This window comes from Herpailurus yagouaroundi, unplaced genomic scaffold, assembly GCF_014898765.1.
Source record: "Herpailurus yagouaroundi ecotype Mexico unplaced genomic scaffold, PumYag 250, whole genome shotgun sequence".
NCBI lineage: Eukaryota > Metazoa > Chordata > Mammalia > Carnivora > Felidae > Herpailurus > Herpailurus yagouaroundi.
Genome location: NW_024412467.1, coordinates 19403338 through 19431058, shown reverse-complemented (window position 1 = coordinate 19431058; position 27721 = coordinate 19403338).

The following is a 27721-nucleotide window of genomic DNA, read 5'->3' as shown; positions in this document are numbered from 1 at the left end:
AAGTTCAACATGTGAATTTGGTGGGGGACACAATACAACCCATAACAGATGTAGATAGGCAATAGATGGTAGATAGATGATAGATAGATAGATAGATAGATGATAGATATCCTACACATGAAATCTATAGCCTGGGATACAGACATATGTCCCACAATATGAAAATGTCAACATGGATTTCAGACATCTAAATTTTGTAATTAATCATGATCCCTTAAGTGTCTTGTTTCCTCTTACAATTGTAGTTTTCACCTCTAAGCGGATGATGCATGTATGTGCATCTACATCTGCCTGCTGAAGGTCTGACCCACATTCACCATGACAGACTAGACATTTCCTCCCAGGCATTCCGCAGGCTGTGCATGTCCAAAACAAAACTCATCCCCATTTGCATAAAATCTCTTCTTCCCCATGACCTTCCTGCTTCTGCAAGGCCCTGCCACCTTCCAGAGCTCACCCTCTTGACTCTAGAGGGACCATCTCTGTCTCTTCCATCTTCCTTGACTCCTGATTCACTCAGTGGCTGTGCCTTCCTGTCTATCTGCTCTGCTGCATTCCTGCTGCCTCCACCACAGTGCAAGCCTGTCTTCCTTTGAGTGAGGAATTCCAACAGCCGCCCATGCACCTCCCACTCCCGTGTTCCCTCTGCTCTCATCCAGCCTGCACATGGCACACTCCCTGGCACGCAAAGCTTTCATTGCTCTTCACTATCCATTAAATGGAGGCCTCTCATCCTGCCATTCAGACTCCTCTATTGGATATTCGGAGTTGACTGACTGGAAAACTCTAGTCTTCACATAGCCAAACAGTCATACCCACCTATTCTGACAAAGCATTGCATTATTGCAGTTCCCAGATTTCTTCACTGATAACAGTAGCAGAAATTGCCAGCCCAGCAGGGATTGTCCCATATTTCTTCCTCTATATTTGCTTTCCTCTTCCTCCCTTCTTCCTTCCTTTCCCTTCCCAACACACATACGCACACATGCACTACACACATATGCAAAAGAATTACCTCTTTAAATACAGGAGGACCCTTAACTGAAATAATCATCAAAAATCAAGGACAATGCAAATGTTGTACAAGGAGCAAGGGGGAAAAAAAGCAGCACAAGGAAAATACAGAAATCTCGAAGTTTAACCAGTAACCATCCTGACCTCTTATAGTCTGCAGTAACAGAGACATCCATAAAAATTTATTCCCAGAAGGATGAATCAGGGCCAGCAAAAGACTTTCCTGAGGCTAGCCAAAGGCAAGTAGGGTTCTTTTTCAAGGTCAACTGGCCTAGAGACAGAAGTATATATGCTTTAAAAACATGAAAATTCTCTTTCCTTGACACCGAGTTAAAGAGAAAACATGTACATGTAGACAGCAATCTAGAGGAAAGGAAGAAGTGAAGAAAACATGGCTCATTTCCTCCCTCAGTCAAAGAGAAAAAAATAGAATAGAACACTGAGAAGATGGTGTCATTACACGATGTTGCGCATGTGTGTTGGCTGGTAAGCTACTAGCACACTGCACGGCCTGGAGCTTTGCTGACCATGGAAATATGTACCACCTCTTTGTAGCCTCTTGAATGAACACCACACCACTGAAAGCATTGGTGGTGTGCGTGTGTGTGAGCTTTTGCTCACAGAACCCAACACAGGCTGCTCTGAGGAGAATCCATTTCCATTCCACCGAGAGCTGCCCAAGGCAAGTCTGATTAGTTGTGAGAGAGAAAGAGAAAGGAGTAGACCCATTGTCTTTCTTCCCTCTGCTCCTGAATACAGGCAACTTTGGAGTTGAACACCAATTGCAATATTTCCTAGCTGTCATTCAGTTGACACAGACCTGTGACCCTGTGGGGACTCTCGGAGAAGCACACGCCTTCACCCTCACCCCATAGAGAAGTAGGCCCTTCACAACCCGCCCCCAACCCCCACCCACTGTATTTCCACATACACACATATCCAGCTGTCCTCCCTGCTCTCTTCACCGTGGTTACAGGAGTCTCCGCCCTCAACTTCCCTAAATCGAAAATTGGCAAAGAACTCAAGGAAATGAATGTCCTCCCAATGAGCCAGAGTTTTGCGATGCACTGTTTGGATAATAGTATTCTAACAGAATACCTGGAAGTTACAGAGTATACTCTTTAAACAGAGCTACCAGTTAATAAGCCCTAGAAGAGTCTTGGGACTCCCAACACAGAGTTCTCTGGGGACAGAGAATCAGGCCAGTGCCTACATCTAGCTTGGGAACAAGATTTCATTTCAGAGACCACTTGCTACATCATATTAGAAATGATTCAGGGGCTGAATCAGGCTGCCCTGGGGAAAAGTGCTAACATGAATTTGTGACATCTGCGTTGGGTGTGGAAAGGGGAGTGGCACATATTTACCATCATGTCAGGCATTGTTTGACTCAACCTTCACAGCTTCCTGTACCATAAATGTCGATGTCATTTCATAAACAAGGCATCTGAGTGGCTCACACTCAGAAGAGGGGAGGATGCCTTGTTTCTGGGAGACATGGATTCCTCTAATCTCCAATGAATGACTTTGACCTTGAGACTTCGCATTGGCCCGGATGGAACTTTATTAGACCTGCACCACAAGTACTTTCCTTCCTTCTGCCTTTCACTGGAGTTATACCTGCATATCATCCAAAGGTTCTCCTCCTCTGCCTTGCAGGTATCTGGTGCCCCTTTAGGAACTCCCCACCTCTCCCCTTCCCTCCTAGGTGATAACTACAGTTAAGTCAGCATAACCTGGTTGGGGATCTGCTAGGCCCGATAAGGAAAAAAATAAATTACACACTAAAGTTGCTGCAAGAATTAGCTGCACTTACTGGCAGGAGCTAGGGGCACTCCCCTGGGCCTCCATCACAGGGATCAGAGTGTAAGCCTGGATAAAGCAGCATTCATTTATTTCAAAGGCTATTTCTCCAGAGTCAGGATTTAATATCCTGGCAAGGACCTCAGAGGATGGACAAGTTTTCTGCTGGAGAAACTAACGGGCAATTCTGGGTGAAGTAGAAATGCCTAAGCTGCCCTACAGGTGAACAAGGAAAGGATGAAGAAGCAGTGGGCATGTTGGAAAAGGTATGTTAGGTGAAGGCAGAAGACCCACCAGAGGATGATGCTCCACAGAAGGCCCAGATGACACACCTTTCACAAGGCCATCAGAGATGTGCTGGTGAGGGGCACCAGCATCACCAAGATGTTCAATGGTGGCTCTGCTCTGCTGGCAAGGGCTGGCCACTGATGGGGTAGGTGCAGAACTGGGTTTTTGAACATCTATGGTTAGAATGAGGGAGGATCTAGAAGCACTAACAACCAACAGTCTATGCTTAACCACCAGAAGCCATGAGGCCACAACCCACTCTATTGACTGGTAAGGTCAGAGAGGCAGCCAAAGAGGCATGTCCATCAAGGAGTGGTTAGCACAATGTGGTGTCTCAAGGGCAAAATAAACAGGCAGCTAAAAAGGGCTCTGCTTAATACCTTCAACAACAAAGGCACAAATAGAGGGGGAGGCTGATCCCTTATTTGGCTTCTAGATCTGAGCCAATTTTCAGATTTTGAATCCATTCACTAAGGAGGCAGAATCCTGCAATGCCGTGTCAGGCTGTACTGTGAAGATGGTTGTATTAGCTTCTTGGGGCTGCTGTAACAAAGGGTAACAAGTAGGTGTAACAACAGAAATTTCATCTCTCTTAGTTTTGGAATCCAGAAGTCTGAAATCAATGTGTTGGGAGAGCCATGTTCTCTCTAAAACCTGGAAGGTAATCCTCCCTTGCCTCCTCCTAGAGTCTGGTGGTCGTTGCCATCTTTGATATTTCTTGGCTTGTAGATACATCACTCCAATGTTGGCTTCACATGACTGTCTTCTCCCAGTGTCTTCATATCATCTTTCTTCTGTGCCTGTCTGTCTCTATGTTCAAACTTCCCCTTTTTATAAAGACTTCAGTCATGTTGGATTAAGGCCCATCCTAATGAACTAAACTCATCCTGACATGGTTAGATCTGCAAAGAACCTATTTCCAAGTAAGCTCCCATTCACAGATATGAGGGATAGGACTTCAACATATCTTCTTGTGGGGAACACAATTCAATTCATAACAACAGTCCTCCCCCAAAGGTCATGTACTAGGTGACTAATCACTGGGGAAAAGGGAAGACATGAACTGTTCAAGGACTACTGGACATGGGGTCTGACCAAGTGACACTTGGATACCCAAAGTGTCATCATGGCCCCCCTGTTAGAGTGGAGACCTACAAGGTCAAACAGTAAGTGGAGTCCTGGCTAATGTCCAGCTCACAGTGGCCCTGCTGGCTCCACTGACATGCCTGTGGTCATTTTCTTGTTTCCTAAGTGCAAATTGTAATTGGAAAGCTTGGTAGTTGGATTAGCTTCAAAACTGGCTCTTGGGATAAAACCTATCACAGTGCAAAACACCACATCTGAAAATGCTTCCATCAGCCAAGGTAATAAATCAAAAACAATATTGTATTCTGAAAAATATGGTAGAAATTTGTACCACCATTAAAGACCTTAAGTATATAAAGTGGTGGTATGAACCATATCTCCATTTAATTCAGTCTGGCCCCTGCATAAACGAAATAGATCTCAGGGAATGAGATAATCTACAACAAATTAGACAAATAGTAACCCTGATCATAGGTGCTGTGCTGGACATGGTCCATGGCATGCAGTCATTGACTTGGCAGGTGACTTCTTTTCAATTCCAATCAAGAAAGAGGATTAGAAACAGTCTGTATTGATGTGAGGTGGAAAACAATATTCCATTAGAGCTTTGCCTCAGAGCTATATGAATTTTCCTGCCTTCTGTCATAAATTGTCTGAAGATAAGTGGACCATCTGAACATCCTACAGAACATAATGACATCATGGTTATTGGAGAGAAGAAATAATAGGTGGACACTTCACTGGAGAACTTGGTAAGATACATGCACTAGGGAAGATGGGAAGTAAAGAAGGTCTCTATGAGCTTTCAGGGCCCTGCCATCTTAGCAGGAGCTAGTGACCCTGACCAGCAGGAAGAGGAAGGGCTCTTTTTACACAATGGGCAGGAGAAATTTGTGTGGAATCCACTTAGATGTCTCTTGGCACCCTCTCCCTCATAGTAACTGTGAATAGACACTCCTAGCAACCCCACACTGAGAAGAGGATCAGGTACCTCCAGGAGTGAGGTCTGGGTCCTACACCAGGTAAGCCACCACTGTCTACCAAGATGAGAAATAATGAGGGGCAATCATATGGAGAGTGGAGGAAGGAAAGAATGAATAGGAGTTGTGGCCCCTCTGCCACTAGCTTCCCTCCTCTAAGTGTCCCCTCTGGAGAAGAGGCCATGGGATATACTGAGGAACTGTTCCCAGAACCTGCACAGAGTAAACAGATCGCCATGAGCCAAGCCTGGCACTCTGAAATCCACCCCTCCCAGCCAGGGACAGCACGGCAGTGACAGCAGTTGGGGCTCCTCTCTCAGGCAACTTGGGCTCAAGGACCTACCATCATCCTGCCAAAGCTTCCTTAAAACTCCGCTGCACTCAGCTGTTTCCTCCTAGCCCTCCAGACTTCCTTCTCTCCTCAGAAGGGCCAGACCCACATCCCTATAACTCCCCAGCCTCCTGTGGCCTCCTGATCTTAGCTCCCTGTGGCTGCTGTACCAAATCACCACTAGCCTAGGGGTTCAAAACAACACAAATGTATTATCTTACAGCCCTGGAGGTCAGAAGTCTGAAATAGCCCCTCAGGGCTGCATTCATTCTGAATGCTGTAAGACGGAATCTACCCCTTGCCTTTTGTAGCTTCTAGAAGCTGCTCACAGTCCATGGCTCCTGGCCCCTTTCTGAGGTCACTCAGACCCCTGCTTCCATCATCACGATTCTTCTGACCCTGCCCTCCTGTCTCCCTGTCTCCCTCTTATAATATAGCATCTTGTAATCATAGTGGGCCCACTCTGACAATCCAGGATAATCTCCCCATCTCTAGATCCTTAACCTAATCACATCTCCAAAGTCCTTTTTGTCACGTGTGGTAACATAGTCACAAGTTCTAGGGAGTAGGGCACAGACATCTTTGTGGCATTATTCAGCCTACATACTTCCCATTTCCCCCACAGGCATGTGTTTCTCCTACATCTAATCTCATCTTGATATCTGCTTCATGGAGAACCTGGGTCACCCCCAATGCTCCTTACATCTAAGCAAGCAGGGTCCTGGGCCCGGGCCCTATTCCTCAGGGGCCTTGTGCTTTGGAGAGCCTTCCCCAAACTTTCCAAGCCCCCATCTGGTGCCTGGAACTAGCCAGGCTGAGGGTGCCACTCTGATGAGGTTCCTGGGCCTGAATGAGATCTGTATGTATGTCAGTCTCCACCTCCCTCTCAGAAATGTTCCCCAGCCCCCAGCCTGTGCCTGGGTTAGAGAAGATGTTCTGAAGACCTCTTAGGCTTGTGTTTTGGGGGTTGTCCCAGGCACCCCCATCTCAGGCCCTAGTTACAGGAGGGGAATTGCCTGAGTCGGTGGCTCCAGCTGGCCTCCATGGTATTTCTTCTGGATTGCATGAGATTAAGCCATCAGGGTAGTTCTCAGATGCTGATTTTGGATGATTCTCAGTCACATCAGATATAAGATGAGTTCAGTGCTCTGGGCAAACACCCATGTATCACAAACCCTTGGCTGGTGTAGCACTGGTGGCCCACACAACGGCTTTCCCTCCCCCATGTTCATGTCAGGCAGTCCCCTCCCCCCCCCCCCCCCACGCAGCTCTGAAAATGCCTCTCAGGGCTTTCTAGCTAACACTCTGCCTTGCCAATGGGCCTTTCCAATCCAGGCCCACTCTTGATTCCAGTCAATATGATGACATCATGCTCTCTAGGGGCTCGAGCTGTGCTGGAGGAGGGATGGACTTCCTTGATGAATGGGACCCTCTGGTTGCTACACCCAGAGCTCCTGGTCTACCCTCTCCATTGGTGGAGGTATGTGTAAGGCAGGGATGGAATCAACATAGAAAGAGAACACACTCTAAGAATGTAGGATGATAATACAGAGGTCAGAAAAAAACATGGTTGGAAGCTGTGTTCTACCCTTTTACTGTAAAATTCACTTTTTTTATTTTTTATTTTTGAATATATATACTTTTTCACCATACAGAGTTACAGAAATTGTTTCACTTGTGATGACAATTTTCAAAATCTACTTTCTTGCTACTTTCCAATATATAATACCGTATGATTATCTATAGTCACCATGCTGTACATTACATCCCCATGACTTATTCATTTTAAAACTGCAGATTTGTTCCTTCGGACCCCCCCCCCATACTGTAAAATTCAAGATAATGCATTTCATGATCAGAGGATGAATTATCATAAATCCATGTGGCTATTCAGTCTAAAGGCAAGTCAGGGATACTTGGTTTTCTTTTTTTTTTTCCCTAATCTTTTTTTTTTAGTTTATTATTTATTTATTTATTTATTTATCTATCTATTTAGAGAGACAGAGAGCAGGGGAGGGGCAGAGAGAGGGAGAGAGAAAATCCCAAGCAGGCGCCATGCTGTCGGCACAGAGACCAAGGCAGGACTTGAAATCACAAACCCTGAGATCATGACCTGAGCCAAAACCAAGAGTTGAATGCTCAACCAACTGAACCACCCAGGCACCCCAGGAGTGCTGGGCTTTTTAACCATAACCTCCACCTTCCAAGGTGCAGTGGGCCACTACTCCGGCTTTAAGTCCAGTGTACCATGAAGGTCCTGCCCACCCTATGCAGGTGCCCAGTGAGGCCAGAGAGGAAAGAGATGAGGGAACTGTCACATGGGAGCTGAGCACCAGCAGTGGGAGGAAACTGGGGGATGAGCTTGAAGAATAAGTGAAGTTACCAATACCAGGGGATGTTTTGTGTTTTAAGGAGAAGACAAAAGTCCCATTCGAAACAACCAAAACTTTCCTTTGGCAAGGGCCAAGCTGAATGTACTGGAAAGGGGGTGATGAAGGGCCATGTCCCAGAGGACACAGACAAGGAGGCACCCAGACTCAGAAGGAGAAATCAGCCACAGGAAGGTGTCTCTTCCCTAAGAGGTGAGAGAGAAGAAGAAAGAAAGAATAGGAAATGTGGAGCCTGAGGGTGGAAGGAGGGGAGCACAGCACAGACAGATGGCCTTAATCTTGTAAGTGGGAAAGGAGGCAAGTTGAATTTGGCTGGGGCAGTGATGGGAGGTGGGGCTGAGTGGGGAGGCTGGGCAATTCCCCTGGGGCCACAGAGGGCCAAGAATAGAGAATCCTGGTGGAGGAACAGCAGTGGTTCTCAAGCTTGCCTCCTGAGAAGAATCTCAGGAAGGGAGTGTCAAAATGCAGATTCCTCAGCTCCTTCTCTGGAGACTGATTCAGTAGGACTGGGATGGGACCAAAAACCTACATTGTTAGGACAGCCTGTGTCTATACTTAATATCAGGCAAGTTTGGGGAAACAGTGAATTCAAGCTCTGTTGAGCAGTTTGGAGAGCCCATGAGAGGCTGGATAACATGAAATAGAGGGGATTCACTTAGTATCCTTTTCAGGGCAAAACATGCTGCCCAAAAGTCCATGGGAGAAAACTTTTGATGGAATGTTGCAGTGTGAGTGGGTCAATCCAAGAGGTTGGAGTTTAGCCAGGAAGGTGGGATCTATCCTGGAGGATGGGGTTTATCCAGAAGGGTGTAGCTTATACAAGAGGGTGGGGTTTATCCATTATTCAGGTAGGTGTGGTGGGAGGTCCAGGGTGTGGGGGTTGATTGAACAAGATCAAAATGACTGACCTTGGATCCATACTTAGCAGAGACCAGAGAGGTAGTCAGAGGGAACTGGTAGAGTCTGAGAAAAGTGGAGGGAACAGGGTCAAGGTCAGGAGGTCAGGGAGGGTGAGGAGATGGGAGTGGTTTGAGGGGGAATTGGGAATTTCAGAGCCCACCCATTAGTCCAGCACAACTTTCTAATGCAGCAGTTTTACACATGTATTTGGGGAGGAAATTATTTTTATACTATAATGAACACATTCTATTGATCCTCATGGAATAGTAAGATTAAAAAAAAAAATACCTCAAAGACTTTTCTGCAGGCTGACTCAGGCTGCATGTCCAGCATTGGTAGCCCCTCTGTGGTTAGAGGGACAAGAAGGAAAAGTTTGAGAAACACTGCTGAGGAATGTATACACTTAAAAGCTACAGGACCAGCCCTTAAAAGAAGATCTCTCAGTACGGATGGATGGCTAGAGTTTATGGAAATTTATGAAATTACTAATAATTGACAATCTTTACTCTATAAATGACTACTTCATGTGATTCATCCTAATTCTGAGATTCACTTAGGAAGTGTTTCTCCCTCACCAATGCATGCACCATCTGGCCTCCAGGGGGCACTGCTCCTCCTCCTAAACTCTGCCTCAAAGGGCAAAGGCCACTTCCTTGGCTTCCTGAAACACCACCAAGTCAGCATTGGAACAAAGAAGACTATTTAAGAAGGAAGCAGCCACAGAGAGACACACGAATGTGGACAGTGCAGCTCCCTGTCCCCTAAAATGTGGCCCCAGACCAGTAGCATCAGCATCACTAGGGAGCATTGTAGACTCCCAGGCCCCAACCAGACCCACTAAATCAGAATCCGCAATTTAACAAGATTCCCCAGGTGATCTAAATGCACATTGATATTTGAGAGGCACTGATCTAGCTAGCAAGATTCTACTTATGGAACATCTGCCTTCCTGACCTCAGCAACCTGGCTGTGCCTGCTGAACATCCCCCCACCCACCCGGGAACCCTCAGACCCCTTCACTCCTCAAAACTGACAGACAGCTTAGCCTTCCCCATAAGTTCCTGTCTATGGGTCTGCTCCTTCTCTCAGGATATCAGGATATCCTATCTGTTGCTGTGTAAGAAATGATGCTCAAACTTAGTTTAAAGCAATAAACATTTATTTTCTCACAGCTTCTGTGCACTAGGAATCTTGACATGGCTTAGCCTGGTAACCCTGACACAAGGTCTCTCTCATACTGCTGCAAAGGGTCAGCGGTCATCACAAGGCTCCACTAGAGGGCATTTCACCTTCAGGCTCACTCTTGTCAAGGGGCCAGCTGGCCTCAAGTCCTCACTGGCTGATGACCAGAAACATTAACTTCCTGCCACATGGTTGTCTCTCTCCATAGGGCTAATAACATATCAGCTTGCTTCCCTCAGAGCAGAAGCTCAAGAAGGGGAGAAGAAGGGGGCAGAGCCAGCCAGACAGACAGACAGGGCAACCCAGACAGTTCACCACCTTTCGTCACTAAATCTTGGAAATGACATTCCATCACTTTTGCTACTTTATGCTGTTGGCTAGAAGAAAGTCACTAGGTCTGTCCCAGGTGTAAGGGGAAGGGATTACACAAGAGCATGAATACCAGGAAGTGGGGACTATTGGGAACAATCTGAGAGGCTGTCTACTCCAGAAAGTGACCTCAATCTAAAGGGCATGCCCTCACAAGCCAACCATATCAGAATACAAGAAAAGATCCTGCATGGTCCTATTCTAAGGATGACTGACATTCAATAGCAGGAGGTCCATTCCCATTTAATAGTAATTTTCAGAGTGATTCCATTTTAGCGTTACTTGGGAGAACTTTACAAAATACCAATGAAGACCAATGGAATCAGAATCTCGAGGGATTGATTGTTTAATTTTTATTTCTCAACTGGTTCCATTGCAGAGCTAGTCTTGAGAATTCCTGCCTCAGATGAACAATTCCAAATACTACGATGTCATGTCTGGGGTGAAGGTCACTGGGACAAAAGAAGGCATGGGAACCCATAGCTTGGAAATCTGATGGCTGACCTGCTGGGAAATGGGCTGACAGGAATAGTGAGCCTGGGGATTTAGGCCTTAAGGAGCTGTTGGGGCTATTGTAGAGGTGGGGAGATAAGACTGACAAGAGATAAATGATTTTCTACAACTGCTACAACAACAAAACTCCCATCAAATCATGAGGCTACATGACACTTGCAAGAGTTCGGAAGATATGGAGGGAGGACTGGTGGGAGGAAAGGTCAAAAAAGAAACCTATGCATTTCTAAAACTCGTCCTCAACTCCAGTTGATGGCTCTAAGGAAATGAACATAGAAAATGAAGGAAGCTTACCTAATACAAGTGCCTCCTCATCTTTTATTCTATAGTCCATAGATGCACAGAAATTCAGAACTGGAGAGGTCCTGTAGATTATCTCCCCACCTTCACTTATTTGTGAGGAAACAGAGGCACAGAAAGGTCACATGAAGGATCATGGCATTGTTGGGATATGAACTCACATCTTTGAGCCTGAGCCCAGTGCTCAAATCTCAGGCATCCCACAGACAGCTCTCTCTCTGGATGGGGTGTGTTTTGTTCCTTCCCTTTCACATCCATGTGAAAATGAGGTTTACTCAGGAATTTCCCGGGAGAAAGCATTCTCTTATGGGACTCCATGTCCCTTGGACAGTATCTTTCACCATAAAGATTTCAACAAGGGTTAGCCCACAGTAGGTAGTAGGTCAGTGTCACATCATCAGCACGTAATCTACTTTGTTTGATGAGAACAAGTCACTGGGTTGATTATAGTCTTCAAATCTCCCAAGATCTCAGCTTGAACCACGCCTGCTCATTAGAGGGAAGGAGCATGTATCTGAGCCACAATCCGAGGCTCAGATGGACCTTCAGCACTACCCTACCCAGGGGCTTTATCCAATAAAATGTCTCCATTCTTCAGGCAATTCCAACCTTTACCTCCCCTCCCTGTGCCTCTCCTGCCTGATCCATATCTCACCCTTATCCACTGTTCTCATTCTCAAGAACCGGGTCTCTCCCATTCTGTTGCTATGGCCACAAACCTCGCCCAAAGCATACCAGCACTGTGGTGTTCACAGATGTTGGCCGAAGTCCAGGCAGATGCAGAGCAGTTGGGGAAGAAAAAGTTCTACTCTGAAAGCTGTGGTCCAAGGCTGTTCATTGGACTCTGTCTCCACTGTGGGCTGTCTTTCAGAGCTGTCCATTGGCTGTCATGTGTGACTGAGAAGCAATTGTTCACTTCTCTGCCCTACATCAGCTCCTTGGGAGCCTCTAACCCAAATCTTAAAGAGCTAAATAAGGCTGTTCCCAGAGCTCAGGACCCTGGCTGGTTACCAAACACTGAAAACTTTACCAGTTGCCACCAGTTCCAAATCTCTAAGCTCTTAAGAAAGTCATGAGGAATGTTGCCCCCCAGAGGTCCAGCCCTGGCCCATTCCAATGCTCTTGAGTGTCCCATGACCTGAACTGGCTCTCCTAGAAAGAAAGAAATCTATGGTAGAGGAAATGAAGAAGCATAAAGAGAATAGAGATGTAATTTCTTTAAAACAAAGGAAAGCCTTCCTGTCGGTAACATGTCCTAAATGCACAGCTGTCCCTGGGTGATTGATGTTGGCCCAATGCTTGCATTCACTAAAATCACAAGCAAGAAGAAAATCTGAAAGGTTCTTCAATAATACCAACACTACCAAGTAACATCTGTCCCTTAGGAGTGGACAGCCTGCTTTATCCTGGTCAAGATTCTAGCTGGAATCCTCCAATGGGAAAATGCATAGGGCACTATACAGGTCAGAAAGCAGCACAAAAATATGGCATGTTTTTTTTTTTTTTTCCACTCTCTACTATTCTGTTCACAAAGCAAGGAAGACAGTCTGACCCCTCCCCCAGGGTAGGTGCCATATTGTCATAGAGCCCTGCCTGGAGGTGGGGGAAGCAGGAGGTGCTAACAGGTGCTCACCCAGTGAGAGGCGATGGGACGGGATTCGAAGAGGCTATTTCTGCTGGCCAAATCACAGCAGTTCCAACCACCTTCTGATATCCAGGGCTACCAAGAACCCTCCCAGATCTCATTTTTGGCATTAGTTGGCCCAGAGGTACTTTGCCAAGAGTTGCTATGTCTTTGCTAAGGAGTTGCTAAGGAATATTCAGATGGAGTTACCTCAAAGAGCAATGTACTTCATTCATCTTTAGAAGGAATAGATAAAATTATCTCTTTCAAATGGGAGAGAATATGATCATAAGTTAATAACTAGCTAAAAATTAATGAGAAAGATGTCAAAAGATGCTGTGGTTTTATTTCTTCATAATTTTTTTGTTTTCACTTGGAATACTTTATTCAGCTTATTATTTAAGTTCAAACGTTTTCATAAAGATTTAGAATTTAATTTTTAAATTGAAGGATAATGTGTTTACCTCTATAGCTTGCAAAGCAAGCTCAAGTACAAGCCACATGGCCATGCCCAAGTCCCCATTAAGCAATCACCACCAACAGCTTTTAGCAGTATCTCGTAAAAGCATGGAAAAAAGATCCTGGGTACAAGGCTGAAAAGACCAAAGTTCAAAGGCATGGCAGCTATCACATTTTCCAGTAGAGATGGCACTGGGCTTCCCTTTCTATTCTCTTTCCCTGTGCTTCCCTTTCTATTCTCTTTCCAACAGACCCTCCCCTCCCAGCACCCACATCAGTCCACTTTATTCAGAAAGATTCCTGGTCTCTGCAGAGGATATTGAGATGAGCGGAGACCAACAGAGGAGAGCAGAAAGATACCTCAACTAGAACCAAACAAATAGGGCCTGAAATATCTTCAGAAGTTACTGGCACTCTATTGAGACACACTGTCTTTTGAAAGACAAGGACAGTTGGAAATGTCTTACGCCACCAAATGTTGGCCCCCGCCTCATATAGGCAAACACTTTCTCCCTCTACACAGCCTGACTGTTATCGCCCCATCGCTCACACTCACATGCACAGTGCTCAGCCTCACCCAAGCCCGAATCCCCGAAGGACTGCTGCTCTGAGCGAGATCCACCCTGAAGCAGAGCAGCAGGATGAGCAATGTTTTCCACTGCGAGCAGGAGATGGGCTAAGCTGCATGTGGGTGAATCATGAAAGCCTGAACAGGGAGACAGATTAGGACTACAAGGGAACTCCACTTAATAAAGGCTGCCCCCTCCCTGCCCACCAAGAGCAGGCCTGGAGAGGAGATCCATTTTCCAAATAGGTAAGGGAAAATTCAAGTTGTTGTTATTTTTTTTTTTTTTTTTTTTTTGCTGAGTTTCAAATATCTGGAAGGCTCACATGCAACTGGCAGCTGTTGACTTCCTGAGCCTGTTAAAAAACAACAACAACAACAACAACAACAACAACAACAACAAAAAACAACCAAGTATAAGGACATGATGAGGCCTAGCACAGCAGATCTGGAGTTCAATAGATGTCAGTTCAGATGTGGCTCTGCCACTTCCTAGCTATGCTACCCTGTCAGTCACTCGCCCTCCTAGAGCCTCCACCCTCTGCAACATGTAGCCACTTCCCCAGCTGCCTTGTCATGAGGCTTCAAGGGAAGAATCCACGTGGCAGGCTGGGATATCTGTTCCAAGTGGCTGGCACATGAAAGATGACCACTAAATCTGCTCTGAGAGAGTGAACGTACATATTTTCACTGTCTGGCACACAGCAGTCACTTGGTAATATTGATTTTGTCCCTTTCCTTTTCCAGATGAGCAGCCGCCATAGTGCTGGTTCCAACAGCCAAGCCAAAATCAAGCCAAAAATACCACATATTGGAGGGGGCCAGGTCACCTCTGCAAGGTGCTGGGGGAGAGTCTACAGACGAGGACCCCAACCCTGCTTCTGTTACTAACTAGTTTTGCAGCTTTGCATGAAACTATTACAGTTTCTCCTTCCTTTCTTTGGAACCTCCCTGTTCTCCATATTTAAAAGGAGAACATTGGACTACAGCCATAGTTGAAAGCCATTTTGTAGCACTGAAACCCTTTCTTCACAAGAAACCTTACACAGAACCTCAACTGAATAAAATGACTCAGGGGAGAGGAAAAAGGCCTAAACCTGAGTCTTCTCAGCTCCCCAGCTCAACTTCTATTAGAGGTTGAAAGAAAGGCACCCCTGAGCAACCCCTAGGGTTTCTGGAGCACAGTTAGAGACTCATAGGACTATATTCTAAATCTGACATCTTGTGATTGTTTACAGAGTAACTCAGGCACATTTTTGAGCCTGACAAAGTTAGATCAAGGCTGATGTGTAAGACATACCAGAAAGAATACAACCAAGACTACTTCATACTCAGCTCCTCAGACCTGCACTCTGGGAATAAGTCACTTGGCAGAAAGTCCCCCTTAACTGGTTTCAGCTGGAGACTCAGCAGCAGCGACTCTACAGCACTGGGGAAGAGGAGAGAGGATGCGGAAGTAATGTGGAAACAGTGCAGTCTAATCCCGAATAGAGCATCCTGTGAACATAACCATTTTGAAGAAAAGACAGAAATAGAGCCTGCAATAAATTAGAAAGCAACCAGAGAGGGGTGGGGTGTAGGGGAAAGAGCACTAGGCAGGAAATCAAAACACCCAATCCCAGGTAGGCATCGACCGCTGACCTTGAGCAAATCACACCTGTGTCTCAATTACCTCAACAGTAGGGCTAGACCAGGTAACCTCTATGGGACTTTTCCAGCCATAAACTTCTGCAGAGAATTGCAGTCACTTAAGAATGTTGATAACAATGTTGTTATTGTTAGCATTTTCCAGCTATGTCTGTTCATTATCCTTAGTCTTCAACTGTGACATTAGTACCACATCTGAGTCTGTTGGCAGCGCTTAGATCCTGCATCTAAAGAAAAGGGGATGGATTTGAATCTGTAAGACCAGTCTGTATAACATCTCCTACAGGCCTTTGTGCTATAAGTCAAGCAATCTCGGCATACGTGAGCACTCACCAAGTCCAGGAAAGGCAGGTAAACATATGCAGGCTGGTAGAATTGTCTAATTCTCTGCAAGGATTTGCTATAGCTCTGTTGCTTAGTTCATGGTTTCTGAGGTCACACTCTGAGGGCCCCCGAGTTACTATGCTTATACTATTACTTTTTTTTTAACCTCCTAATCAAATGACCCTGAAGTTAGAAATAGGAGGAACCAACACAGGCAGTGAAACTCGATGCATTAATGGAACACCGGGTGTGACTGGACTTGGCTTCTTCAGGTCACAGGTGAGTCTTACAAGGTGACTATTTACCTAAAAGGGTCACTGAAGGTAAATGTAGTGTCTTTAAGGAGGACACGTGTTTTGGCTCAGTAACTGTTTAGAATGGCAGTCCATCTGGAATCTGATTGCCAGCTTGGTCCCTTTCACCTTCTCCAGATTTTCAGCTCCAAGTCTTATCAGGACCAACTGAGTGGCCCCTGGTTTAATGTATCCAGCTTTGTCAACAGCAGGGAGCAGAGACGCAGCCAGGTAAGATGGGAGGTAAGGCAGGACATGGAACACTCACTCATTATGGACAGAATGTCAGCCTGTATACATTAGAATACTTCCAACTGCAAGTAACAGAATGCTCAGCTCAAACCAGCTTTAAGAACAAGGATATTTTTATCTCATATGATAAGATGTCCAACAAGCTCCAAGGGGATTAAAATTGTGGTTTGGCGATGTCATCAGGAACCCCAGTTCTTTCCAGCTCTTGGCTCTACCATCCTCAGGGTGTTGGTGTTGGCCTCAGGCAGCTCGTCTCCTGGTTTCAAGATGCTTTACCAGCCCTGGTTTCACATCACACTGCGGGGCCATCAATCTGTGCAGCTGTCCAGGACTCTGTGGTTGGAGGGGCCCCACACTTGTTTTATGCTTTGCTGGTGCCATCTTGAAAATCTTAAAAATATTATCTTTGAACTTGGGTTTTGTGAGTGAAATTTTGTAGGGCAGTGGAGCACGCCCAGGAACAGAGGAGATATACACAATATGCATGGCTGCCCTTCCTTGCTGCCCCATTTACATGCAATGTTTGTGATGCCTGTGAGCACAAAATCCCAGTGGATGGACCCACATGCATGGGAGTCCAGTGAGACTCAAAGCCAATGCTAGGCAAACATGATAAGGCTATGCTGAGTAAGTCAGGGCACTAATGGCCCCTGGAAACCATGCTTCCTGTGCAAACCAGAAATTGCTTTGAACACAGAAAGAAGACAGTAAGATTCTAAGAAAACACAAAATATGGAGGAACCTTGTGCAATCTGTTCTAATTCATGTCACTTCCCTGTATTGGCCAACCACGTACTCTGAAAATGATGACATAGAAAGGAAGACAGATGTGGTTGGCTAATACACCTGTGTGGATTATTCCAGAAGAAAACCCAGTCAACTCCAGCCCATAATTCCCAAAGCCTCAATTTCTTGCCTTGTTCCTATCCTTTGACTTTTCCCCCCTTTCTTTTATCAACAAACAGCAGAGCAACTACCTGATTTGTGTGCAATAGTTTATTACCCTGTAAATGTCTGACCAGAACACAATATCCTCTTTCTAGAAGCAGTTCCATCCGGCCGTTGCTGGCTGACTGGTGCCCCCATTCTCCTTTCCTAAAGCAACAGCTACAGCAACTGCTCTCCAACTTGGTCAGTCTCCCAAAGATCATTTTGTGAAGAAAACAGGATTATCTGCCCCAATGCTGGGAGGAAGACTTATTTTTCACTGTACACCCTTTGTAATATTTATACTCCTTACCATGTGCATACATTACCTATAAAAAGAATTTAATATGTGTATTTAAAAAAAAAAGTCACCTACTCTTACTTGCTTCTGAAATCAAAACAAAAGCACAAATGCAAATCTCCTTCATGAAAATTATGGAAAAATATTATCTTCTGGAATGACTCCAGTAAGAAAGACCATAAGTGAGCTAGAATTCACCCTGGAAAAAGGTAAAGCTCTTTTCAAAGAGTGACATTGAAATGTCCAAGGCTGGTCACCACTCCTTTGAGAGTTTCTTGGAGAATACTCTCTCCGCCTGGACCTGCTGTGAACACAAGCACTGCAGAGTTCCCTCTGCCCAGCCCATTGTCACACGACCAGTCCCCAAGCTGGGGCCTCACCCCTGGCCAGCCTTCCTGCTGGCCTGACCTCCTCCTTTCTCAGCAGAAGAGAGGAAGCAAGTCACAAGGGGAGCACACGCTGGGAGTAATGGGGTAGTGCTGGAAAAATTTCTTCTTCCTTCTTCCATTACATGTTGTTGTGCTTTAGCCACACTCCAAAATGGCTCATGCATGGACTTGTTAGAGAATAAAGACTGTGGAGCCAGAGGAGAGCTGAAGATGCTTTAGATCCCCCCACCCAGGACAGCGGCACCCCAGAGATATAGAACAGGTGCATGTAGGAGCCAGAGCTAGAACCCAGGGCACCATAATTATTGTCAAGTTCTCTAGCAACACATTTCCTAACTTCCCAGAGTCACCCTTCATATACACGCCCAAGACCAACTTTTGTCCAGAAACAAGAAGACACCTATTCTGTTTCTATTTCCATATAATGGTTCATGTAATGGTTAGTTAGTTAGTTAGTTATGTAGAGAGAGCACAAGTAGGGTAGGGGCAGAGAGAGATGAAAGGGAGAGAATCCCAAGCAAGCTCCATGCCATCAGTGCAGAGCCTGAGGCAGGGCTCGAACTCACAAACTGTGAGATTATGACCTGAGTTGAAATCAAGAGTCAGACACTTAATTAACTGAGGCACCCAGCACCCCTGATTCATGTAATATTTAAAGACAGAACACAACTGTAAGAATCAACCTCCATCATTACAACAAACTTTTTATTTCTTCAGTAAGATTGGAGAGTGTCATAGAAGCAGTGTTGTCTACATCAGGGTTTCTCAACCTCAGTCCTGTGGACATTTCAGGCAGGATAATCCTTTGCTGTGGGGGTTTCCTTGTGCTCTACAAGATGTATAGCAGCATCCCCAACCTCTACCAACTAGATGCCAAAGCACCCTCTCCCCTCAGCTTGTGACATCTGAATGGGTCTCCAGACATTGCCAGAGGTCTCCTGAGAGACAAAATTGTCCCTTATTGGGAACCATGGATCTAGAGGAAACTACATTATTTGGCTGTCATTAGAAAATACTTATCAAGAAAAAAAAAAATTCAGAGTTGCTCTGGCTTTGCAGCTAAATATTATGAGAGAGTGAGAGAGTCTGAAGCATTTCTGCACTCTGACTTAGTGTTTTCACATGATCTGCCAAACCACCAGAGTGGCCAGAGCCCAGAAGAGCATGCAAGGTGGCCACTGGAACACCCTGCTCTTTCAGCCTGGTGTCCTATACCTGGAGCTGATGGGGAGGCCCCTGGAATCCTCCTTCAAAGCTAACCCCCTGTGCCCACTGGCTCTTGGCCTCTGGCTCTATAGTTAAAACTGGGCTCAGATTTGTGTCATTTGGGACAAGTGCCTTTGTGTCTGTGTTTTTCTTTTTTCATTTTTTTAAAGGCAGTATATAAACAATACACACATACTATGGGGGCGCCTGGGCAACTCAGTCAGTTGAGCATCTGACTCTTAGTTTCTGCTCAGGCCAAGATCCCAGGGTCATGGGATCGAGCTCTGCATCAGGCTCTTTGCCAAGTGTGGAGACTGCTTAAGATTCCCTCTCCTTCTGCCCCACTCACATTCTCTCTCTCTCTCTCTCTCAAAATAAAAAATAAAATTAAAAAAATACATGCATACTCTTATAAAAACCTAACAATACAGAATGAACATATATTTATTGTTAGTGAGAAGCCCCCTCCATCTTTCTCTTTTGCCCTTGGGTGACATTCAGTTATCACTTTGTTACAATTTTCCTGGATCCTTTTCCATGTATTTACATAAATAAGGAATTAATTAAAATTGTATTTTTTTAAGCTTCTTTCTTTCTTTCTTTCTTTCTTTCTTTCTTTCTTTCTTTCTTCTTTCTTTCTTTCTTTCTCTTATTCTTTCCTTTTGTGAGGCAGGGAAGGGCAGAGAGAGAGAGAGACAGAATCCCAAGCAGGCTCCACACTGTCAGCACAAAGTCTGACATGGGGCTTGAACTCACAAACCATGAAATCATGACTTGAGCCAAGACCAAGAGTTGGATGCCTAACTGACTGAGCAACCCAGATGCCCCTAAAATTGTATTACTTTTAATGTAATTCTAGGTTTATTTTTCTGTGGCTTATTTTTGAAGTATTCCATGTCAGTACGTGTGTCTCATTCTTTTTTGTTTTCAAATTTATATCAATTTTATTGAAGTGTAATTCACATATAACAAAATGCTCCTATTTGACGAATGTATACCTGTGTCATTGCCTTCACAATGAAGGTAAAGAACTTTTCAATCTTTCCAGAAATGTTCACTTAAGACCACTTCCCAGCCAATACTCTCCACACTTAGCCTCTGATCTGATTCTTCTCACTATAGATTAGATTTATCTTTTTAAAAGTTGCTTATACACATAATCATGCTGTATGTACTCTGGTTGTGTCTGGCTTCTTCCTCTTAATATAATGCTTTTGCAATTCATCCCTAGTGGTTGCCTCTATCAGTAGTTTGTTCCTTTTTATTGCAAAGCAGTGACCTATTTTATGGCTATGCCCCAACTTGTTAATCCATTCACCTACTGATAGGCAATTGGGTTGTCTCCAATTTGGTGCTACAATGAATAATACTATTATGAACACGAGATATTAAAACTCTATATGGACATGTTTTCATTTCTCTTGCAGAGAGCAAATTTCTCAGACAGCAAATGCTAGGTATTATGGTAAGTGTATGTTTAACCTTATAAAAATTTCCAAACCTTTTCCAAAGGTGGTTGTATCAATTTAGAGTCCCACTGGTAGTGTATGAATGAGAGTCCCACTTGTTCTATGGCCTGCAAGTTCCTGTTAACCTTTATGAGCTTCACCATCCTCATCCCTTACATGGAGATGGTTATGGTACCCACTTGACAGGATCTGGGGAAGGACCCAATAGTGTTGCGCTTAGCCCAGTTCCTAGAAGAATGGTAAAGCTAAGTGTCTATTTCTATGGGTTACAGATGTCACCATGACATGTATGTTTTAGACACTTGCTGGAACCAGCTGACTCTTCAATTATTTTTCTATTTTCTCCATGTTTCACTATCACATTTCTCAAAGAGGTGTTTAATACTTTCTGCATTTTCCTGCTAACTCATCAACCCATGGCCATGTGACTGCCAGTCCCACTGCTACTCTGAAAAATCTCTCAAGGTCCCCCAGCACTTCTATGCCCATGATTCCTCAATCTAAAGCTTGGTTCCAAAAAGCTCTCTTGAGTCCAGAGCCTGATTCCATTGTCTACTGGGCATGAGCCTGTTCTTGGCCCGCAATGTCCTTTCTCCATCTCTGCTCATCAAAGGCTTTTCCAGACTTCCATATGATCCTCAAAGGCCACCTTCTTATAAGCATTCATGCATCTCTTAATTCCTGGCTTTGCAGAGCACTTTCAATTTCTGTTACTAATATGGCAAAACAGGTATATAAATACTTAACGTATTCGAATTCATGGCCGTAGCTCAGACTGTAAAGAAAGAATGCAGTATTTGTACCTCAAATCTGCCATTTTCTTTCATGGGACCCAAGGCAGGTTTTTAACTTTGCTTTCCTCCCTGAAATGTGGGGGAAAACATAATACCTACTTCATACAATTGCTGTAAAGATTAAATGAGATAATATATATAGTCCTCAGAAAAATGCCTGACCCATGCTAAGTACTCAATAAATGTTAGTTTCTCATTGCAGTAGGGAGAGCATCCCATATCCACAGACCAGAGTGTCTTAGCAGTGATTTTGTCTAGATATTTATAGGGAGAGTAGACAAGTCACAGGTGGGTCATTTCATAGTTGAGATGGTCTTGTAATAAGGAGAAGTTTGTCAGTCAGCTGAACAAGAAATATCTAGCTCTTTGTCTACCTAGTTTGGGAGGACAAAGACTTCAGTAATCATTTATAGAACAAAGATGGAATTTGGAGGGCCTGTGTCTGGTCTTGTCACAGGTAAACTAAGGGGTCATCCATGATTCTTATGGGGTCACAAGAACAAGTGGACAGGTGGTCTTATCTAAGTCATGGGGAAGGGCTGTTCTTTGCAATAGCTGTTTTCAAGAATGCAAAAGCATAGGAGATTTTGGAGAACAAAAGGTTAAGGGATAAGCCTTCACTGTTTTCTAGAAGCACAGGACTCAAGTAAAGTTCAGCATTGCTGGCCTCTCCTCTTATTCAACACAGTTACAAAGTCGTGCTGGGACAACTATGTCTGGAAATGAGGCAATGGGGATGTCCAGATCTGCACCGCTGTTAATCCAGATTCGATTGCCAGATATAAAGTTGTCAGCTCAGATTTGGCCTCTGTGCACAAATGCAACTGGAGGAAAAGTTGTTCTTGGGGCTGCTGGATCATGATATATGATTGAATCATTTGTTAGGTCAATGGCTGCATAGTACCATTTACAGACATATCTTGGAGACATTGTGAGTTCAGTGCCAGGCCAGTGCAATAAAGTGAATATCACAATAAAGCAAGTCAATTGAAATTTTATTCCCCAGTGAATATAAAAGTTATGTTTACACTATACTGTAGTCTTTTATGTATGAAATAGCATTATGTCTAAAAAAGTCATACCTTAATTTAGAAAATACTTTACTGCTAAAAAATGCTAACCATCATTTGAGCTTTTAGCCAGTCATAATCACTGATCACAGATCATCATAACAATTACAAAAATAATGAAGAAGTTTCAACTGTTGTGAGAATTACCAAAATGTGACACAGAGACACGAAGTGAGCAAATGTGTTGGAAAAATGGCACCAATAGACTTACTTAACAAAAGTTGCCACTGACCTTCAATTTGTAAAAAATGCATTATCTGCAAAGCACAATAAAACAAGGTCTACCTGTCCAACTCTGGGCAAGATGCATGTTCAACACTTAGGATACCATTTGCCTGTTCTGACAGTCCTGTGAAACCCATCTCCTTTGTGGTGTAATCTGCTTCTGGGGGCTTTCAAGGAACCTTGATTTAAGGTCTCTCATTTAAAATGGATTTCCATTCAGAGCAAGGCTTATAATTTTATTTATTTATTTATTTATTTTTAAGTTTACTTATTTATTTATTTATGGAGAGGGAGAGATCGAGAGGGAGAATGGGGGAGGGACAGAGAGAGAGGGAGAAAGAATTTCAAGCAGGCTCTGCATGGTCAGTGCAGAGCCCAACATGAAAATCAAACTCATGAACTGTGAGATCATGTCCTGAGCCATGAACTGTGGGATCATGTCCTGAGCCATGAACTGTGAGATCATGTCCTGTATCCTGGTTTGGATGCAACCAGCTGAGCCACCCAGGTACCCCCAAAGTGTATAGTTTTTTAATTGTGAAACATAAACCCAAGGTTGTACTCCATGTAGTGATGCAGCAATATGGTGGTTCAGAGAGCAGTGTAAGGTCTGTTCCCCCTGGTTCAAGATTGGTCTTTAGTGGCATCTTTCCAAATCTGAAGATTTGGAATCTGAAGATTCAAATCTGAAGATCAGCTAAGGGCTTCCATGGGGTGTCTGGAGGAAAAACAAATGTAGACTGTTGGTGATAAGTATGAGGATATTTAATAAGACCTTGGTAGGATTTAAGGACATTGGATTATATCAGATTGGGATCTTCCAAGGTCCAGGAGTAGCAAGGGATATTTATTGGCCTGGCAATTAGCTCATAAGGAGATAATCAGTGTTGACTGGAGACGGAGGAGGAAAGAATCATCAGGGCCAAACACAAGACTTTGGGCCAAGGAAGGCTGACTTTCTCAGTGAGCTTGATGAACTTGAGTTTAAGAACACCATTGACCCATTCTATTTTTCCAGAGGATTGAAGGTGATAAGGACTAGTGCTATTTTTGTGAGAAAGGAAATATTTGTTGAATGTTCTATATATCCTTAGCAATGAAATGAGGTCCTCTATCACTGGAGAGGAACAAAGGGATCCCCCAGTGACAAAAATTCTTTGTAATAGAAGCCACAATGGTAGCAAAACAGAAAACAAAACAAAACCCTTCTAATTATCTTAAAAACACAAGACTAAGGTTAGAACGTGTTCATGCTCATAACACTTCAGGGATTAGATACAGGACACTTGTCAATGGAGACAGGGACAGAGGGACCTGGCTCCTATCCTTGTCCTACATTTACATTTTCACCAGGATTGCATTTCTGACCCATGGGCCAAGTTGATGGTACCTGCTCAATATGAAGGCAGAAGCCACCCCACCATTATGGAGGAGACTTTAAGATTACTTTCCACAGTGTGCAATCTTATGGAGGCTGTGGACCAAAGTTCAGGTAAGGGACAGAGAAAAGACCAAGTGACCATGTGGGTGTCTCCAAAGACCATCTGAGTGGATCAAATATCCAGCATATTTCCCATTCATTTTATCAGGCTTAAGTGTTTGCAATTCATGTGCCCTGAGCTTCTTAAGTAGAGTTTCCATCTCTAAAGAAGGCTGAGCAATGGGAAGTATGCAGATCATTTAGGAAGTTTTTCTTGGGAAGCAGCTATTGTAATATATTTGTCACACAAGGAGTTTCCTTTCATTTCAGGAGTGTAGCTACTATTGTGAGATTCAATTTTGAGAATCTTTAATTCCTTAGGTAAAGTCTCTAATAGGCCAGTGATTTGGGTTCCACTTTTGGTGGGTGACTCACTTTGTTTCCATAACATAATACAATCATGTACAACTCCAAAAGCACATTGGCTAGAGTACATAGGGTGGAGACCCCAAAGCATGTTCTTCCCTTTTGCTTGTAAAAAGGGGAAAGGATAATGAATCCAAAACAGGGAACCCAAAGGTGGGAGAAGAAGATAGAGAGGATGTGAGGCTTTTAAATGCAGGCATGAAAAGAGAGTGCTAAATTCTGCAACAGTCAACTTATTCTGGAAAGCCTTGGAGTCACCTTTTGGTCTCAGAGAGAGGGAATTTGATGGTAGTGTTAATTCGTTTAGGGAATAAAATCTTCCCTCTTGAGGTGATATAGTGCCCTAGGGTAATGCACTGAGGACTGTATCATGGCATTATGTTTTTAGAGCACTTATGACCCTTTCAGGTGACCTTTATTCAGCTTGGAATAAATAGTGGGTGGTGATAAATGAGCTGTCAAAATCAGGAGAGCAGAAAAAAATGTCATCTACATATTGGATAGACAGAACTGCAGGGTTAAATCTCTCAAGCATGTATTTAGGACCCTAGACAAATAAGTAGGGACTTCAGTAAACCCCTGAGACAGGATGGACCATGTGTGTTGTTGACTTTTCTCTATGAAGTCAAAAGATATTATGAGTCAGGGATGAAAAATATATTGGCAAAAGCAGAAAAAATAACCTAATAACCATGAGGCAGGTGGTGTTGGGTGGAGAGAAGCCAGAATGGCTGGGGTCCTTCAGAACTAGAGAAAACCTGAGAGCAACTGTCTTGCTGATTGGCCTCAAGCCTTGGACTAGGTAGTATCCTATTTGGCTTCTTCACGGGGAAGAAAATGGGGCTATTACAGGAACTGGACGTGGGGACTAAGACTTCCTTGTTAAGGAGGCCTGGAATTATAGGTTGGAGACCTTAAAAGATTCTCATTTTAGAGGGTATTATGGCAGTGTTGAGAGTGGTCCAAAAGGTTCTTTTTCTACTCGGAGAAGTTCAGCTTCTCAGATTTGGTCTGTGTCAGTGGAGTGAGCAGCTCAAAGAAAGTCAGGTATATAGTTTATACTTGATGGTTTAAATGGGGTTCAGGATTTTGACAGGAGAAAGAAAAATCTGATGGTTGATGAGAGCCATTAAAAGGAAAAGGTGTGAGTGAGCAGGGAGCCAGGGGACCTCAAGGGTGAGGTTGTTGCAGGAGCAAAGAACACTGAGACTCCAGTTGGACACTGTTCAAGACACGTTACTGAGCAGAAAGCTGTGCTGGGTAGTGAAGGATCCTAGTGAGACAGGATGAGGTTCAAGAAAGGCAGTCATGTGGACAATTATCAAGTCTCTCTGTAGTACAGCTTTTGTACAAGGGAGGGTGGTAAGAAATAAGAGGTGTTAATGGTAGAATGTGTTATATTTGGCCCATGAGGAAGGGGTGGGGTGCCCATTCATGGAAATGAATTGTTTCCTCTTGCATGTTAGTGTAGACACAGGCAGACAAAGTCATCAGGAAGATGGATTTTGGATTCTTGTTCCCTTCTGCATTTTAAAGCCAGACAATCCCAAGTCCAATAGCCTTTTTACTGATATCATCTGCAAATGCCTCTGTCTATGGGGAATTTTGAAGGAAGCAGGCTGCCCTGACTTGCTTCTTATAATGAGCTAAGTTGTAGAGCCTTTGGTTTGCACCGTGTTGATTTGACCTTTTCTACGATGGTGCCTCCATGGTGTTGAGTGAGTGTATATTTTTCAGAAAGAGGAATATTTTGTTTACTTAGAGTATGTTTTTGGATAATATCTCTAATTTCTGGTTGTTAGCCATTTATAAAATTAGTAACCAAGAGTGGTTAGTTGGCAAGAGTGAGACTGAAGTGGTTCTTCCCAGCATTTTCTAGTCTATGTCTATAGAGGTGGGTTCGTCTCTTCGTTGCCTACAATATTATATCTTTGGCCATCAGTTTTTGAGAGAAAACAGTGGAAATGGATTCTAAAGTTTCTCGCCAGTGGTTTTAGCCTGTAAGTCTCCGGGGTGTTTTGATTTTTTTGAAGATCTTCATGAAGCCCATTTGACTTTTCCAAACCATACAGTGGCATTTCTGGGACACAGCTGCACAAATTTTATAAATCAGGAATCACAGGCAAAGATGCCCTGAGGATCAATCTGAACTGATCATAAACTCTTCCCTGCTCTTATTGTCTGTAAAATCCTTAACAACAGCATGTTAATCTGAGTAAGTCCTTGTGCTGGTGAGTCTTTGGGTCATTAGCTTTCTATCATAGGTGGGAAACGCCAATAATATGGGTTATGATGGGGAGTTGGGAAGTAGGGAAGTTTAGTGGGGGCAGGAGGGATGATGGGGAGAACTACAGGCTGAAGGATGAAAAGAGAATCACAGACTAAGGGGCAATAGTGGGTATGGGGCCACAAGAGTGGAGCATGTGGAGGGTGCTGGGCAAGGAAAGGTTGTGAGGTTTTGTTGAGGGGGAAGGAGGAGCAGGAACAGAGAGCTGGTGGTGAGAGAGACATTCTTAAGCACAGTTTGAGATAGACTGGAGACATTATCTCATTTTTTAGCCTCTTTGTAAAGCAAAGTGAGCTGAACTTGGAAGAGCAGAGATCTTAAAGCCCTGAGATTTGAGGGTACTTCTTGGGTGGACAAGTTTAGGGAGAGTCTAGGTGCCCCAGAGGGGCCACTGTAGTTCTGAATTGTTCTCAGTGAAACCCTGCCATATTTTTTAAGGTAAGGAACTGAATTGTCGCTGTAGTGGTGAAGCATATAATCAGAGAGGTTTTTCAGAAAGAGCTGAGAAGTAGATTCAGAGCTTTTATCTTACTGAGGTTAAACAGAAGCCAGCAAAAAGACAAAACCAAAAGAGCACTCAAACCGAGAATCAAACTGAAGTCCTTACCATGCTACCATGGATGAATGTCTGAAGCAGGGTACCAGGAGCCGGGCTCATGTGGGATCCCTGGAACTCCAGGTGAGAAAGGAACCCAACAGGCTGGAGGGTTCTAAGCATCCCAGAGGAGACGATGGGGTCCAGATAGGCTTCCAGCACCAAAATTGTCAAAGACAGAAGACAAAGCAGGGCACCTGGGTGTCTCAGTTGGTTAAGCGTCTGACTTTGGCTCAGGACATGATCTCGCAGTTTGTGGGTTCAAGCCCCGTGTCAGGTTCTGTGCTGACAG